General features: G+C 39.0%; 1 protein-coding gene and 1 long non-coding RNA gene across 2 annotated transcripts in view; one reads left to right on the top strand and one right to left on the bottom strand.

Moving 5' to 3' along the window:
* LOC126497301 (uncharacterized) overlaps positions 1 to 7,464 on the top strand; it is a 26,041-nt gene extending 18,577 nt beyond the window's left edge. The window contains exons 2-3 of the long non-coding RNA XR_007590572.1: positions 4,891 to 5,010; positions 7,248 to 7,464. This is a non-coding gene — a long non-coding RNA (uncharacterized lncRNA). The remainder of the gene's footprint in view (positions 1 to 4,890; positions 5,011 to 7,247) is intronic.
* Positions 1 to 12,789, bottom strand: part of Lmo3 (LIM domain only 3) — a 59,786-nt gene that overhangs the window by 29,990 nt on the left and 17,007 nt on the right. The gene's annotated exons all lie outside the window — the stretch shown is intronic.

Genomic DNA, 12,789 nt, shown 5'->3' with positions numbered 1-12,789 from the left:
ACACATATAGGCAAAACAACTATACACATAAAATAAAAATGAAAACATAATAGATAAATAACATCTACATTAAAAAACAGACAAAAAAGAAGTAAAAAAAAGAATTTCTTTTTTCTAATTAAATTGTTAAACCTGAAATGTAGTTTTCACAGAATATATCTTTGTACATTAGTAATCTTTTCTGACCCAACCCCTCTCTGGGCCTCAGTTCTTCTTTAAAGGCATTGGTTACAGAGATCATAAGCTTCCACGGGGATATTTCAAAAAGAGAACAAAATGGTTTACAGTAATAAATTACATATCTTCCCTTGGACATTCTTATTTAGGTATCTGGGACAACTGTCATTGAGTCATTTATAAAGTTAAGAAAACAAGACCAAAAATTTGCCCAAATTTCTGTATTTATTCAGAAAACTATTACCTAAGAAAATAATAGATGTGCTTTATAGAAGTCTGTGCGGCGAGCTTCCAAACAGAGTTAAAATCTAATGAGCCTGAGGTCACTGATGAATCTAGTGTCCCGGAGCTGAGACTTCAGGCCTGGCTGACAGTTCAGAGGTGGCCCACCGTTAGCTTTAAATGATGGCGCACGCATATGAGAACGTGGCCATCTTCTCTTTACCGTCTGACTTGAGGGTCTGAACTTTAAAAAGAAGTAAAAGAAACTCACTTTCTTTCTGTGGCTTTAGAGTAACCTCAGAAATTAAGCAATACCCAAGTGATCAGACTCTAAGTAAAGAAATACCTCCCTGGGATCGTCAGGCTTACAAGGAGCTCAGCAGGAAGAGGCCAAGGCTGCTTCCTCTCCCACCTCCCTCTCCACCTGCCTTACAAGGCACTCAGTATGAAGCCAGCAAATGATCTTCTTGCTTTCCCAGCAGGAAGTGTATTTCAGGGCAACTGAGAAATTTCAGTTGCTGACTGAAAAAAAAGCAACTTTACAGGAGAATAACAGCTAATAAACACAGGTGGGGCAGAATGATAGGATAGTTGTTTTTTTTTTTTAAGTTAGATAACAATTACCAATTATTTCAGTCTCGAAAATGAATGGTCTGTGGCTGGACAGGTGGCCCTGCAAGTGAAACCACTGCTCTTACTGAGGATCTGGATTCAGTGCCTAGCACCCACAGAGTGGGTCATGACAGCCTCAAATTGTACGTCCAGGTACCTGATGCCCTCTTCTGGCCTCTGTAGGTACCCACATGTAGATGGTGCACTTCCATTTGTGTAAATGTATGTGCAAGCACACACACACACACACACACACACACACACTGCAAACAAACAAAGAAACAAAAAGTCAGTGGAGAGTCATCCATTGATATACAAGTGACATCGCCCAATCGAGTGCCTGGCCACAGTGAGAAAAGGTTAGCTGAGCACATCAGGACGGACTTGTCCTCTATTATCAGGTAGAGTAAGATAACAGACAATAAACTATTGATCATGCACCTCAGAAAAGATAATGTTCTTGTGCGTTACTGGTATTGTGTGCACATTCTATTTTCATATAAGTTTAAGGGGTAAGAAAACAAGATCACTGATCCCACATGGATGACCCCGTCTCATAGAAGATAGAACATCCTACATGGAAGTCCTATCATCTCTTTAATAAGAATGCCATCAAAATCAGAAATGGTCAAGATTAGGAAGCACGATGAGCATAAGAATGTAATATAAAATGTGATTTTGAGACCTTGATTTAGAACACTAGATTTAGAGAACTTTGTGTGTGTGTGTGTGTGTGTGTGTGTGTGTGTGTGTGAGGGGGCAATGAAGATATCTAAATATGGATCAGACAATAGAATAAGAGGTAATATGTTACCATGCTGCCTACAATGGACTGAAAAAATCAGGTTATAAACAATAGAAAAAGATACTACCTCAGCTGGACAGTTGGAGAAATATTTATAACAATGTATAAAAGCAAATCTAAAAGGACTTAGAATGCTGGGAAATTAAACATCAGTCAGCTCTTGTGGGGCTTTTGTTTTGGATTTTTATCCATACATAGATTTATGTTTTTTATACTATAGATGCATTTCTTTTAGTAATAAAAACAAATTTATTAAATAAGTAGTAGCAAATATGACATTGGCCATCTATAATTGATCACTGATAACAATTTTTTTGTTTTGCTGGTTCAAAATGTATTATCAAAAGAAATGTACATTGTTGATCATGCTCAATGCACATTGCAGATTAGTTTGCTATGTTCTCCTTTAGTTTGTGAAATGTAGCTGTATTTACGGTACAGACCCATTGCAATTTGAACTATTCTCATGTTGTCTGATCGTAAGCTCTTAATGCTTTCAAGATGTATCATAAAAGTCATGTTAGTTATTAAAGGGATGTGTGCAAGGATCTGTTGCCCATCATTATATGAGAGCTTTGCATGAGCTGAGTTTTAAATCTGAGACATCTCTTCAGTATTCAATTACAGAGGGCAAGAGAGGTGTGAGATGTTCAATGTTTAAGAGTGGATGAGAGTAATGGGTGCAGGGAGAGACTTAAAAGCCATCAAAATACCAGGAGAAGCTAGGAGCAGTTGTGTGAGCCTATAATCCTAGTGATTGTGTGGCCAAGTCAAAATAGCAACAGCAATAGACACTACACTATCAGGAGAAAAAAGTGTTATTACAGTAATATTAGGATTCCCATGATATGATCATTCTCTCCTTTAAGTATTTTATGGGGATGAAACACCTGGAATACATCAAAATTGGGTAGGATCATGAAATATAAAGAGAATAAAAAGCTTTTACAGAGAAGAAGTCAACACTATTAAAAGATAGAAAGATCCTGAAATAATTCTTAAGAAAATGGTGTTTGGCTTCAGTAAGCAGATATTAGGGAGTTTGGTATTAGCAACTGAACTGATTGGGGTGACACACAAGCCACAAGGGGTGGGGAGAGAATGAGGTTGGGGAAGTCCAGATGACAGGAGTGGAATATTATTTTTAAGAAAAGTATCCTGGGACTGGAGACTTGGCTCAGTGGTCAAAAGCACTTGATGATCTTGAAGAGGACCAAGGTTTGATTCCCAGAATCCATATGGCACTTCACAACCATTGATTAGTCCATTTCTGGGGATCTTGACCTCTGTGGGCACCAAGCATGCATATGATGTACATATATCCATGAAGGCAAATGCTTGTATACATAAAGTCATAATATAAATAAATCTTAAAATATAATGATCTCAGACAATGAAGGAACTTGATAACAGCACATAATTGAAAGAATGAAAAGCTAGATGTTTAGAATGGAAAAATCTTGTCTATATTCACAAATTAATGGTTGAGATGTTAGGCAAAAAAAGTACAAAGAGATAGAGGAAAAAATGAAAGGTACTCACAAAGCAAAGACTCACAGTGCAGGATGAAATGAAATCAAGGGCATAAAATGTGTTTGAACAGAATTTATGTTATGCACCATCTGGGTGATTGTGTCAAAAGTAGTGGTAGATACACCAGAAAGGAGATGAAATGTGAACTGTGGCAGGAAGAAGATGCCTACAAAACCTGAAGCAATAAAAAAGATATAAGTATCAGTCTACAAATTCTTGGGTAGATTTTAGCAGTACTTAGACATAGATTAAAAGCAAAGGGGATACTCTACCTGTGCCCACTTCCTGGACTGCATCCTTGGTAAGCTCTTTATTAGAAGACAGACAAGATGCAAGAAATGATGTTGGAAGGCTGAGAGCAGTATGATCAGCTGATGGGTCTCCACTGGGCAGGGAAGGCCAGGAGACTGAAATATTGGATTAAATTGGAGAACGAAAATATATAGCAGGTGTGCTGAAGGTTGGCACCAAAGAACAGCCATGAGGCAAGTAAGATGGGATGCTAATGTAGAGTACAGATTCCTGAGATGAAAAGGAATCTGTGCAAGGACAAGACCCTGTATTTGATCCTGAGATGAAAAGCTCACATTCAGTACACCATTGAGATACTAGTGCTTCGTTTCACTTAGGTGGGCTGGGGTTAATAAAATCTCCCAGAATTGAGAGAGGAAGAAAAATACAAAAGTGAGAAGCTGGAAAGAGTGAGGCATATTAGAGTGGATGAATTTTGTTGCAGGATTGCAGGAAACATCTTTTCTACTAGCGAGTGAAGATGTCTTTATCTGGGTTCCTGTTGGGTTCCTGGAATATAGGATGTAAAACAGCTATGGTACCCTGCCTCTGCTGGCAATTGAAAGGAAAACTGACTCTTTAAAATTAGAGGCAAATCACAGTTGAAGCAATGGTTGAACCACAACTAAGGTGATGTGTTTAATTTCCAAAGTATAAAAGAATGTGGATGTTAGAAAGTCCCTGACAAGGACATTGAAGTTCACATAATGTTTACTGGGAAAGTGTGAAGGTTCCAGTGGATCAACATATTGATAGAGGGAGGATAAAAACAAAACACGTTTAGAGTTCAAATTGATTGGCAGAGGGGTGATAGCATCCCCCCCTTTCTCCTCTCCCTTTTTTCCTTACTTTCTCATTTTTTCTTCCCCTCTCCCTCTCTTCTCTGTTTATCAGATTATTTTGTTGTTTCCTTTATTAAAATACAGATATTACTAAGTGACAGAAACTGGCCTCAAGTTCATTCACCTCAGCCTCCCAAGTGCCAAGTACTCAAGTCACAATGTGACATAATACCAAACTTTGGACATGCCTTTTATAGGTTGGATTTTTTTTTAGACTTGGGACAAGCTGGGGTCATTTGAGAACTTCAGCTGAGAAATGTAGGCAAATCTATGAGGCATATTCTTGATCAGTGATCAACCACCGCTCAGCACTTGGCCTTGGGCTATATGAAAATTCAAGAATAAATCATAGAGAACAAGTCATAAGCATCATTTCCTCATGGTCTCTGTTTTGTTTCCTGCTTTCAGGTCCCTGCCTGACTTCCCTTCATGGTGGACAGCGAGTTATTACCTGAAATGAATCCTTTCCTCCTCACTTTGCTTTATTGTCACAGCAACAAGTGAACAATCTGGAATACTCAGCAACTGGTAATTTTATGATAGAGGGGCCTGATGAGATGTGGATGACATCATGATTCTGACATATGGCCTCATGACGTTCCCTAAAATATCTCCTATAATTCCAGAGAAATTATACCACCTTTTACAAGCTTGGGAAGAGGCAAGCACCCTTTCACCTTGGAAGGAGCTACCTGGATCTCACAAACAGAGCCAGAACTTCTGCTACACTAAGCTCTGAGGACATGTCAATGGAAAGTACCAATAGCACCTGTTAATGAGGGGTGGTGATTCCTTTTCAAACATTCAAGATGCTACAAGCATTTTCAAACACCAGCCCATTGTACAGATTTTTAAATATACCAGTATTCAACTAGAATTAGGATTCTAGTCAAGAGGTTACCTGCAAGTTATCCATACACCATCATCTTTATCATCTTAATTTTAAGAGACTCCACTTATAGCTCTAGAAAAGAAACATTGTTTATTCATATACGAGCAATATTAGGTTCATAGTTGCACAGTCTTCTGGAATTGAGTCATGGCTTTCCCTCTCAAGAGGTATACGAGCCCTGATTTACCATATATTTAATGTTCCAGACTATACTCATTTACCTGAAGACATTTGTATGCAATCCTTGGCTCATGCCCCTGTGAGTTAAATAATTCATTTTAATTTACATTAAAGAATCATTATAGAAAACAAGTTACTGATCGCAGCTTTAATGTATCAGTATTGCATGTATATATTTGCTTTTTAGGATGGATTAAATTTCATGATAAATTAATCATATGCCTATAAACATTAACAAACTGAAAAAGCTGCATTGCTATGGTCTTTACACTATGCAGGGGGACTTCTAATGTTCCTAATATGGTTTCCAAATACCCTTCAAATACCCTTCACTTTCATATGTATTTTGTTTCATGTGCAACATTTGGGGAATTACTTTTATCACATCTTTCCTGCCCTTAAATTCATCTCACTCACTTAGCTATCTGCAATTCCACCATGCCCTGTGCTCCCATCTCTACTTCTTTCACTGTAGCTCACCCCTCCTAGTATTTAAATGAGTTCACTTGAATGATCTTAGAAACAAATCTCAGAAACTATAAATACCTCTATTTATCACAATTTGGAATGTATAGCACATATGAAAACCATACATGTAATAGCCACACATGTATAATAATCCACATATAAAATAACAGTATGTATAATAACCACACACACATATATACCACATATGAAAATCATACATGTGTATAATAATACATATAAAATAGCTATATATAAGCATATATAAAATAGCTATATATAAATATAATAACCACACACACAACACACACAATATATATACCACATATAAAACTGTGTATATGATATCCACATATATAGTAATCTATGTATAAAATAACTATATATAATAACCACACACACATTTGCGGTTAAGAGAAAACAAATCTCTGAAGCTCATAAAAGCTATAATTTCGGAATTGCTGATGGAAAGTAATTTGATGTGAGCTTCTTGGAAGACAAAGAAAAAGGGGAAGTTCAAACAAATTTATTAGTCACGATAATGCCCAATACAAACGCCATGTAGTCATTGGCAGGCTGAGGAGCCTATTTGATACTCAGACCTGGAGGAAATGTCATCACTGATTTTGAAGTGTATTGTGTGATATGATAAACAATGCCTCCAGCAGGGCTGGAGCCATGACTAGGTTGATTTAGTGTTTGGCATGCAAGCATGTGGCCCTGGGTCAGGTCTTCAGCATCACACAAAATCTTACAGCAACATAGGGGGTGGGGGGTGTCTACAATCTCAGGGCTGAGGAAGTGGAAACAGGAGTGTACCAGAATCTCCTCCTGTTGGTCAGCAATAGGTTATAAAGAATGAAGGAGACACTTGATACAATTCTCTAGCCTCCCGACACCCAAGTACATATACGCAAACATGAACACATGCACACACGTACACACACACACACACACTAAAATTAAATATTTTTAAATGTCCATAGCAGCAACCCTTAGACATTAGAGTTGAGGAGCTGTTAATTAAAATATTCCATAGTATGAGCTAGTGGGAGAACCGTGATACATAATTCCACGGAAAAGCCATGGAAGATCAAAGCAACAGAGATCAAGGTAGAAAACATGGCTCCCTAGAACACCCTAAACTCAGGATATTTAAAACTATCACAAGGAGTAGTTTAATATTCAGGTTTTCAGATAATCCTGTCACAAATTCTGTTTCTTTCAGTTGACTTTGAAAATCAAGGATGGAAGGGCAGTGCCTAAAGAACACAGTGCCAAGATGCCATCACGTGACAAAGAATGCCTGGGAACCGAAGAGACACAGCTAGAGCACATGCCTGGATGGGAGTCTCTGCCCAGGAACAGAAGGAGGCTGGCCCATGGTGAGCTTTTTTTAGCCAGGGCCACTTTGTCTGTTCTAACATGAAGCTGAGTGGAAAACCCTCTGCACTATATTTAGACAAATTAAAAATTACACATTACCAGGGACTGAGGAGAGTGTTTGGTGAGTACATACATTAAACAAGAGGACCCCAATATGGATTCCCCAGAACCCATGTAAAAAAAAAAATTGGGCCCCAGATACAGCTTGCAATCCCAGCACTGGGGGGCAGAGATTGCAGCATTTCTAAGGGTTTGCTGACTACCTGCTGCAACCAATTATTGAGCTTCCGGTTCAGAGAGACAGACAGAGAGAGATCTTGCCTCAAAAAAAAAAAAAAAAAAAAAAAAAAAAACCAAGAGTGGTTGAAGAAGACACTCAACAAAAACCTTCGGCCTACACATGCTTATGCACACCTACATACTTTTGCACACCTTTACACACACACACACACACACACATTCATGTGGACACAGAGTCAGGCCCACTACATTTGGAGAAATACCTGCATAGCTGTTGCACGTCTCTGGATGTCCTGTTTTAGCAGGAACAATCATCTTCAAAGCCCTGTTAATGAGTGTGCCAGCATGACTCTGCCAACATGGTAGAGAATTAGCATTTCTCTTGGCCCCCTTCTCCACCCAGTAGTGGCTAAGGCTTCTTTCTGCTACACTAGTACTTGAGCTTTGCCCTCTGTGGCTCCCACCACCCCATACTTCTGTAACCTCTTCCACGAGAACACATCATCCACACACAGTTGATTTCAAATATTACTAGGCGACAGATTTGTTTGTAAAATGGCAAAATTAGATAACGCATCTCATCTAAATTCATGCTTTCCCTCTAATAATAGAATTGTATGGTGGCTTGAGGAGGCATGCTGCATCATCGTTCGGTAGCAGTTTATACGTTAGAACACTCTGTACGCCTCCAAATAGCCAACATAGCTCCTTGCATCTCATCTTTGGAGACTTTCTCTTCTAAAGTCTTCTTTTTCCATCCCACATATTCAACTGTCCTTCTATTCCCACCAGACTACTTGGACAGTAACTTACATTTTAAATTGTCGTAACTGCAGGTACTGCCGGGCTGTCAATCTCAAAGGTATTTATAAGCTACACACACACACAAACGCAGTGAGCAAAGGGATTCTGCTTAACCAGCTCTGACTACCCACTTTAAGAAAATCCCGGGGTGTGCCTAGGAGCCACTGCTAACAATTTGTTACGCAAGACAGTGTTATAGCTTTCTAAGTGGTAAGTAACTGTTTAAAAATTCCCCAGCATTCTGAAAATGCTTCACTTAAACATTTCTGCAATAAAATCTTATTGAACTGTTGCTTTCATTAATTTTCTACAGACTAGAGAGCAAGGAACTCAAGTCTGATTTTTTTTCTTTCAACTTTGCCTACTACAGGCAAATAAACTATGGCTCTTTTTAAAATAAACCACTGGTCTTGAGTTTTGGACCCTTAATAGTAGCCTACATGGTTGACTACCCTTGGTGTCAAATTTTCTTAAATTGTATTTCTGTCAGTGTTTCATTTTTTTTTCAAGCAATGGACCCTATAATAGCAAGCAATGGTCTGTCAGGAATGCATTTTAACAGCATGACACAAGTATTTTTCACTACAGGAGACAAACAATGATATGTATTACATGCAATAAACATTGCTTTGGTACACAAGGTTCTTTTAGCATTTATCTGTCTCAAATCTCTCTATGTCCTGGAGGGTGGCTTGCAGGGGAGGGAGAGGAACACTGCTGTGTATGAACGTTGCCGGTGGCTGTGGTATAGCAACAGAATTTCCACAGCACTCATGAAAGAAAGGCTTGGCTTAATGTTAAATGACCACACCAAGACCTGCTGGTTCACAATTAGTAAGCCTCTTGTTTTTGAATAACTATCACAGCTTTCTCTTATAACTCCTTTACCAAGCACTCATATTTGCCTGCTCCCATCCCAAAATGTCATTACCAAGAAGCTTTCAATCAAGCATCAAAAGCGACTAATACAGAGTGGTCTCAAAACAGGGGGTAGGAAACTCCAGGGATCTCTTAGTTTCTATTTTTCTCTTATTTCAATATCACTATCATAGCTTTAAAAAAATTACAATGGGGAATTTAGAACTTATCAGTTTTGAAGATTTATTTTGATTGTTTTAAGTATGTGTAGATGTCTATGTGCAGACAGACACCCCTGAGTGCAGGAGCCATGGAAGCTGGAAGAGAAGAAGGCAGAAGATTCTCTGGACTTGGAGTTACAGGTAGTAGCCAGCCAATGGTATGAATGCTGGGAACTCAGGTCTGTTTTTCTGCAAGAACAGCGAGCATTCTTATCCACTGAGTCATCTCTCTAGCACCCAAGATTGATAAATACAGATAAATGGAAAGTTCACACTTAATCGTTTTAAAGAACACAATCAAAATGTTGAGGTAACACTGTGAGAAATAAAAGACTCAATACAAAGATAACAACATCCCTACATTCTTGCAATTCAAGAAAATGGCAGAAAAGTCAACACTGTTATGGAAACCTAAAACAACCTAAAATTTATAATTCTGCCCTAGGGAACATTAACTAGAGTGCTTTACAAGGTCATGGACTTTCACATGCTAAAATGGAGTTAGTGAGGGCAAGTAAGATATCCAAGAATGCTGTCACTTCAGTTACAGAGGAAATCCAATTTTCACTAATTCCCCTAAAGAGTCAAATTGGCCCTAATAATAATCTCCTCTGTTAGGAAATCTTGTTTGTTTTTTTTTTTTTGATGTGGCCTCAAGTGCACATATTTAGCTATTTCTTCATCTATCTTCTTTGTAAATGAAAAGCCGGCAAGAGATCTTATTACAGTAGCAGCTTTTCATATTCGTGATTATTAATCACTCTTAAACCTCATCTTAATCTGTTTCTTTAATGTTCTTTTTATGTTTAATTTTCCCACTACCTTATCTTCATAACTCAGAGAAATCCTTCTTTCCCAACAACAGAAGCTGCCAGTGAACTGTCAGCTGAACTCCTTTCTGGGGGATTCCCAACAAATCCATGAAAGGGCACAGCACCTCTACTTTCCAGGAAGAATCTGGATGTATACAGGGTCCAGGAAGGACCTAGAGGCCCATGAGGTGGAAAAACAGCCCCCTGACTTTCCAGGAAATACTTGGGCATCCTCGGGGTGGAGTAACATCACCCTGACTTTCCAGAAAATACTTGGAGGCCCAAAGAGGTGGAGTAACTCACAAAGAAGTGCACAACTAGGTTGTATCTGAGTGGGGCTGTTTTCAAGTTGAACTGTTTACCATTCTGCTTCTCAACGTACCTCTGAATCCAGAGGTTGCCTCTAACCTTGCCTAGTGGACAAGCTGTTTGAGGAACTGATGATGATTTGTAGGACTTATTTTTTTAATATGTTTATATTTACAGAAGGTAAAAACCACATGAATTGGTCACAAAAGGGACATCTGCCAGTTCTGCTGTTGCTGCTGATGGTGACAAGAACATTCGTGGCGGGAATAATGTGTGATGAGTAGCAAAGTGGTCAAAGTTAGGAGATATTAAACCTGGTGGTGTGGCTCCTACCCATCATCTCAGCATTCAGGACCTGTAGGAGCTGAGGCAGGAGGAGATCTGTGAGTGGGAGGCCTTCTGTGCTATACAGTGAGTTGAAGGCTAGGCTGGGGTCCAGAGTGAGACTCCTTCTCTAAACAGAAACCCATGGGGATGTGTGTGCAGCTTAGTCTGTAGAGATCTTGTGTGGCAGAACAAGCCTTGGGTTTGATTTACAGTACTCTGCTAACTGGGCATAAAGGCAGAAGCCCGTAACCCAGCATTAGAGACATGTAGGCAAGAAGACAGTGAATGAGACATGTTAGTTCATCCATAGTTACAACACAACTGTAAGAGCAGCTTTGGGAAACAGGAGACATTGGCAAAAAAAAAAAAAAAAAAAAAAACAGCAAGCAAATAAAACAAAAAGAAGCAAAAACTATATAAAATAAAACCCACACCACACCTAAGTGGTGAAAACCAGAGATTCTGATTATCACCAGTAGATAAATATCTAAAAATGAGCCTTTAAAAAAGAATCAATTTAAAATCTCTCAAGAATTAACCATGGCAGGCCTCTGCAAAGGTCCACCGTTGATCAAAAGCACAGAACATTTAACATGCTTGGTCAAATGAACACTCAATCTTCTCCAAAGACAGACTTTGTTTAATAATGACCACCAACAAGCTTATTTAAGCAATCAAGAAACTATAGGGTCAAGATGAAATAACCTTTCCTTGAAATCAAAGTAAACTCCATCTCCTTTAGAAGGCAGTAATGGCAAATGATTAGGAATGTCAACTCAACCTTCACAAAATGGCAGCAATAAGAGGGAAATCAGCTCCTGGGACAACTGGAAACCACAGGAAAAAGTACCTGGGACTCAGGATTGTGACAGTAATGATTAATTCTTTTTTTTTTTTTTTTTTTTTTTTTGAGACAGGGTTTCTCTGTAGCTTTTTGGTTCCTGTCCTACACAGCTCTTTGGCCAACACTAGCTTTGGGAACAGTATGTATTACAATTTTTGTGTGTGGAAGTGAGCCGCTGTTTCAGGATCCCTCAAATGTGTCTCCCTAGGAGATTCAAGGTACATTAGCCCAGGTTCTCAACAAGGATAGTGACAAAACCCCAGGGCATCTTCTAGATTTATGTGTAGGTACAAACACTTTGACTTGCATTCAGAAGTTTAATTAACTTCTTTCTGTTTTAGACAGTAAATCACAGCTTATACTTATCCTTAAATAGGACTGAGCTCTGGAGCCTCACTCCATGGTCAGTGCACTGACTGACCTTCAGAGGACCTGGGTTTTATTCTCAGCACCCACATTGTGGGCTCACAACCATCCACAGCTCCAGTTTCAGGGAGCTCTAACACTCTCTTTATGGCCTCAAAAGGTATTAGGTACTCATGTGCAAAACAGGCTTACACAATAATAATAATTGTCTTAAAAGTTTAAAAAGAACAAATATCAATTTTTTTGGTTTTAAAAAATAATGCTTATCTCCTCCTGGTGTGAACCTAGCATAGGTGTGATGGAGGAAGGTCATTGGCTAATAAAGAAACTGACTTGGCCCATTTTATTGGTTAGAACATAGGTAGGTGGAGTAAACAGAAGAGAATGCTGGGAGGAAGAGGAAGTGAGGTCAGAAGTAATGCAGCTCCTCTCAGAGCCAGACGTCTCAGACAGAGAGGCATGCTCCGCTCTCCTGGGCAGATGTATGCAATGAAGCTCCTCCGACCCAGGATGGACGTAGGCTAGAATCTTCCCGGTAAGCGCACCTTGGGGTGCTTACACAGATGATTAGAAATGGGCTAAATTAATATGTGAGAATTAGCC

Source organism: Alexandromys fortis, unplaced genomic scaffold (genome assembly GCF_014885135.2).
Source record: "Alexandromys fortis isolate MF-2015 unplaced genomic scaffold, M_Fortis_MF-2015_v1.1 scaffold_21, whole genome shotgun sequence".
In the NCBI taxonomy this organism is placed as follows: Eukaryota; Metazoa; Chordata; class Mammalia; order Rodentia; family Cricetidae; genus Alexandromys; species Alexandromys fortis.
Note: the sequence above shows the minus strand (reverse complement) of the source record. Positions and strands in the feature narration are given on the sequence as shown.